Source organism: Parambassis ranga, chromosome 22 (assembly GCF_900634625.1).
Source record: "Parambassis ranga chromosome 22, fParRan2.1, whole genome shotgun sequence".
Taxonomy (NCBI): domain Eukaryota; kingdom Metazoa; phylum Chordata; class Actinopteri; family Ambassidae; genus Parambassis; species Parambassis ranga.
The window spans coordinates 16,318,884-16,325,066 of record NC_041042.1 but is presented as its reverse complement, the minus strand read 5'-3'; positions in this window follow the sequence as shown (position 1 = coordinate 16,325,066).

Here is a 6,183-nt window from a genome sequence, read left to right as displayed (position 1 = left end):
ATAAAGTTTATATGTGTTTACATTATTCTGATGTAGGATCTGCTGCTTTCCACACAAATAGATCAGTCCTGATCCTCAGTCAAGGTCAATGCTCAAAGGGTGTGCCGCTTAGCATTTTTATTGCTTCCTGTAGTCGGGTGGGGGGGGGGGGGCATCATTGAGCAGCCAAGTAGATCAATGGTCACCAAGCCAACCTCCTCTGTTCTCATCTGATGCCGGTGAGAGGCCAACGCATGGCTGTGAATGAAAGAACAATGGACTGCTGAGGTTAGCTGAGGTGAGGTGAGGTCCCTTTAAGTCCAGGACTTTTATTTTCGTCCCCCTCTGTGTCTGAATCCATACCACCCACTACATCGGACATGTCCACCTCCTGGGCTTTTCACAGTAAGATGGAGCACAGCCTTCTCCATCTTACTGTGTTTTGACAGCTTTACAAGAACGACCGCCATCTGTTATGTTCCTCAACTGTCAGCTGCCACCAGCACAAGATGGCAGCACCCATCTTGGCCCTCTTATGTGTTAAACTTTCGTACTGAGTTTTGTGAGCTCTGTTTACAGTGTGTGGACGAGGTTATAATTCAGCCTCTGATAGAGTGTGCTCTCTCTTTATTTCCTCTGATGGATATCACCATCAAACTTTCATTTTTCTTCCCTTCTCTGTGTATTTTGTTAACATGCAGCTCCTCCAGCTGACGGTGCACATGATATCGACGTGGTGCTCCACTTTCCTGCACCTGTTCTGTTTTCACTAAATGGGAGGTAAACAAAGGAGTCCTCAGGTCGGTAACAAGAGCTGGCTCCATTAGGAGGGTCCCCGCTGGAAGCTGGATGCTGGATGCTGGGTGGGGGGTTGGGAGGAAAGAGATTAAATTGAGGCTTCAGAGGCACAATGCAGCTGTGATGCTGAGGGTCGCTCGCCTGCATGAGAGCCGAACAGGCTCTCATGCAGGCGTGAGTCCATCTGGGGATCCATTTCTACGTCAGGCACCTCCATAACTCTTCATTTTCCTGACATTTCTGGGTTATTGGGAGCATTTAGTCAGGCATCCTGGAGGTGAAGGTGTAGCTGGTACATAGCAGGGCTCCATGCTTCAGCCTAGCCTGAACTCATACTCTACATAATGTGTATCGCTCTCAGCCCATAGCGGCGCTCACGTTTGAGTTATTTCATGTTTAAAGAATCAGTGTTTCCTCCTCAGGCTGCTCTGGGTTAGGAGAACATCATGTGAGTCCCCGTGCAACAGGAGAGCTGGCTTTAGTAGCAAATCTGCCAACCCACTTTGAATAAGAAAAAAATCATTAAGCTATTAATTGCAGCACTGATTCCCTGCAGAGCTCTGTGAGTAAAGTGGGAAGCGGCGGTGCACGTGCAGACCTTTGCCTGCTCACATGTCTCTTCAGGCGGCCCACACATTCTGCTAAATGACGGCTGCTCTTTCTCTTGCTATTAGCGATGCATTCTCAATGTGGAGATTCACAACAACTCTGACCTTGGCCTCCTCTTATACGTGTGCAGCTCCAGCAGCAGCAGCAGAGAAACATCCATCCAGCCACAGCACAGCCACAGCACAGCACAGAGAGCCAAACCAAAGCAAGAGCGCAGAAACACATTATTATTGCATTCCTGTTGTCTCATTCTCTGCAGAAAAAAATGCAAAAATCCTCAACCAGGATTATCTGGTTTGCTCTAAGAGCAGCAGTCAGTGTAGGCTACAGAACTGGGGGTATGGTGGAGGTTTAACAAAAACTGTCAAGGAAAAGCTACATTCATGCTAACATATGTTAGCAAGCTAGCACCTTAAAAAACACAATCATAGGATGCTGTTGAATCACAATGAAACTAATGCAATCTCACACATTGCTGTCCTAGGTCAGGCTATGCTATGCTAGGTTAGCTTAGCTTATAATCCACAGGTGTAGCCATAGTGTGTTCCTATTCTGTTGAGGGTTGATGTGTGGACATAAAAAAAGCATCTGTTGACAGTGTTTGTGTAATTTCTCTCAATGCCACTAGGGGGACATTTCACACTGTACCTTTAAAAAAACACAACAACACAAAGTACTCGTCCAGATTCAGTCACTTGATGCACTTTATATTAGCTGAATTTGATTCATTTCCCAGGGCTGTCTTGTGGGTTTCTTCATTCTTCTGAGCTACATCTGTGCTAATCTCAGTCCAACCCTCTGAAATAAGGTCAAAGGGGCACGTGACCTGTATCACTTTGCAGCTCCCACATGACTACAGTACGTTCCTATCCATCAGTTTCCTGTCTTTGCTTCTTCTTTCAGAGTTCACGCCACACACAGACGTTACCCTCAGAAAATAAGCATCTCAACTTTGTGTTTACTCTCATAATGTCTGAAGCATATAGGGTTAAAATTACAAAAGTGATGCTTCATTCCTAGTTTCTCCCTGAGGGCCTAATTTACAAATATTGCATCAGGAAATGCATTTTTCAGGTCACAGTGAAGGGCACAGATGGCTCTGAATCCATAAACATGAGTTCATTCAAGGTTTCAGGAGGCATGGTGGACTTTTGTCAGCCAGGGTGCCCTTCCTGCTGCAGAGCAGCACATCAGCAGATGGTGATGAAGGAAAGTAAAGATTCGGAGCAGAGTTTTCTTTCAGGTGGGCGCTGTAGACTTTGAAGGTTACGGATCAAACGGATACAGAGGTCGATGTTTACTTCACAAACAATCAGTGTGTCTCAGTTCAGGCATCACAGAATCAGACAGACGCAGGCTATGACTGTAAAGGTCCGGCACCTTAAATAAACTGGCTTCATCATGCTGCAGTTAATATCAATCACTGTCGTCTCTGCAGACCGCTGTGGTGACATCTGAACTGACACGGACCTCGAGGGCGAAGTGAACTCTAGAAACAGCTGGACTGGAAGTCAGGCTCTGCAGCTGAGCGAAGCTGAGCAACGGCAGAGCCATCCATGGAAAACCTGAGCAGAGTCTGTGCACCGAAGAAACTGTAGAAAACCTGAGCGCTGTGATGTCCAGCTCTAACCAATCAACACACAGAGCAGGGAAGGAGGGAGAGGAGGCTGAAGCCGAGGTGAGACATGCATCATTTTTCTCCATAGAGCTTTAGATTTTACAGCAGCTGCTGTCTGTTGGTAACCAAGTGCATCCATCCATCTTCTTAACCCATTCTGTCCTGGAGTACGAGGTCAGAGGGGGTGGAGCCTATCCCAGTCCATCACTAACAAACATAAATGTCATATGCACATCTTTGGGGGTCTGTCTGCAGACAGAATGACCCCCCAAAGACTCAGACGTGGAACCTTCTTACTGTCCAGTCATGCATCCTCCACTTTGATTCTTTGTCTTTAACTCTTTTAAATACTGTTAAAAGAACTTTTGCAACCATCCATTTCCCCAAACTGCAGTAACTACATCCTTTAAAGAGTTACAAAACCACAACTCTTCTTGAGCTGCAGCTCAGTAGCTAACAAAAACCACTTCTATTCATATCATGACAATATCTCCACCGCAGACTCCTCTCTGTCCCGAGCCGCCTGCAGTCTGAGGGAGTTTGTGGTAAGAAAGGGTTAATAGACTCAGGAGTAACACACCAAGGAGACTTTATGCCTCATCGATGAAGGTTCAGACTGCAAGCAGGACGACTGAACGGTGAGCTGAACGCTTCAGCTGTTTTTGATTTAAAGGATAAAATATGTCACGATGATGAACTCTCCAAGAGAGAGAGAGAGAGGGAGTGTGTGTGTGTGTGTTGGCACTGAACAACAAAAACAACAACAACAAAACAAAGAAGGAAAGAGATGAGATGGAGATGTACCAGCACACAGGAAGCTGCAGTGTGGCCCCGAACTGAGCAGATTACACACAGAACAATGTCATCACGCTGGAGGCGTCACAAAGCGCGGCGCCAGAAATAGCTGATGGACTTGTTACAAACATTTGGTTAGAATCAACATTGCCTTTGTGTTAATCCAGAGATGTATTTACAGGGATGAGCTCGCCATTTGTTGTGTGTTTTCACAGCTCTTAGAGGATGATGAGCGGAAACATTAGCAGGAGAAGAAATTAAACAACTACTGTCACAAGAGAGGCGTTCAAGAGCAATATTTGAGATTATTAATCCAGGACGCAGCACTGCATATCGTCATCAGACAGAAACGTTCATACTAACGCTCTCCTTGTTCTTAAACTTTAGAAAATATGCAAATGCAATCACAGTGAGAGGCCTCACGCTGCCCTCCACGGCTCCCAGGAACAAGCATTCTTTTAAACAGGATTATTCCATTTCTTTTCCCCATCAACGGCCTTGCTGAAGACGAGCTCACGTTGCCATGGATGTCTCAGAACGAATGAGGTATTTGGCCATAGAAATGAAGAGGCTCTCAAAGCAGAGAGCTGCTGCTGCAGCTTTATCTTATCTCACAAGGTGTCACTTTCCATGTTTTCAATCTGCTTCAGGAGTGATCTTTGCTCCCCTGGCAGCTGAAAGGAGAAGCTTTTCAAATCAACAGCCCAAATCCTGCAGGTTCATACAGCAGCTACAGGAAGCTGCAGAACTTTATATGAAGATCCAGAGGCTGAAAACTTGATGACTTCATTTCTATGCAGTCCGTTGTCCAGTTTCTGCTTTACTACTATCTGGTTAAGATCATAGTCTACGCAGAGAAAAGAATCATCCGAATTATCCACGATGACCCATGTTTGAAGATACATGCTCGTGATTCGTGGAAGCCCTCCCAACTCTTATGGCTTGCTGGTGATGGCTGGCTGCAAACGTGGTTCCTAGACAACAGCGTGTGAAGCACATAGAGAATCCTCCACGAGCTGGGTGTCTCATCCCTGGTTTTTGAAGTTTTGAGTTGTTTCAAGTCTCTGTGGAATGTTCAGACTGTCACCATGTTAGCTTCACATACAGGCAAAGAGGTGGAGCACAGGTGGAGTCCTCACCTGTCACTCAATGAGACCACGCCCCCTAATTATATATCATTTTAGGTCCTTGCATAATTAATAAACGTTCACCCCTGCAGACTTAGTACTAGGCTGTGAACATGTTTATTTCCACTGTAAACTTGGACAGTTAAACATGGCAGTCAATGGAGATTGACTGACTTTTGGAGCCGACCCCTAGAGGCTGCAAGGTGAACTGCAGTGTTTTTTTATTTGTTTGTTTTTTGACACTTTGGCATTGGGTGTTATTTCTCATCCCCGGAGGTTGCTTTTCTCCACATGCGTGGCTACCATGGAGATGACATGCACTTATTCATTCCACCACAAGAGGGCGTGCAGCTACATAGACACAGAGACTTTCTGTATTAGCATGCAGTTCCAACCATCCACTCACCGTGTTTGTAGTATGCTATATGTATGCAACATGTAGCTAACATTAGCATCGGCTAATGATTGTAAGGACTGAAGGAGGAAGCGGTGGCCAGAACTTGTATTTGACCACAATTTTCCCACAATGCACCTCTTCACTGCACAGCTTAATTTAGTCATATCTGAGGAAAACATTGGAACATTCTGCTTCTCCAATGTGTGTGTGTGATTTTATTATTGGTTATTAGTTGGACCAAGTCATTTTCCAGCTGTCACTGCTGAGCTCTGGACGGCTGCGATCGGCTTTTTTTCTCAGTGTTTTTGTCAATTTATATGCAAAACAGTGAATTTGTGATTATTTAAAGCAGACAATGGAATCTTTAGTTACATGCTGTTTGTGGGATTTTGCATACAAACATGATGAAGTATGTGCTGCAAAATATCGATTATCCAACATTATAATATCAAATCATCATAATAATTAAACATATGTTGCTTTTAATGTATGTTTTAGTTTATAATCAGGATAGTTATTCCTCCACCAGACTAATCGGCTTTAAAAAGCATTTTTTTTCCACCCTTTTATCCTCCAAACATATGAAGTTCATCTAATATAACATCATTTTACATCTGTATCATTGATCAGATTTGATTAATTGATTCATTGTTGTTTATTGTTGTCTTTTCCTTTAATCCCCTCATCAATTAGCCTGTAATTAGTCTTCTACAGACTCGTGTATCTGCTGCGTTTCTCGCTGAAAAGCTCATTAACAGGCCTTCACACTGACAGCTCAGAGGTCCAATGGTTGTTGAGAGTCCGCTGGTCGTCCAATAGAATCGCCAGCCTGAGCGGATGCTGCGCGCTGATTGGTGGAG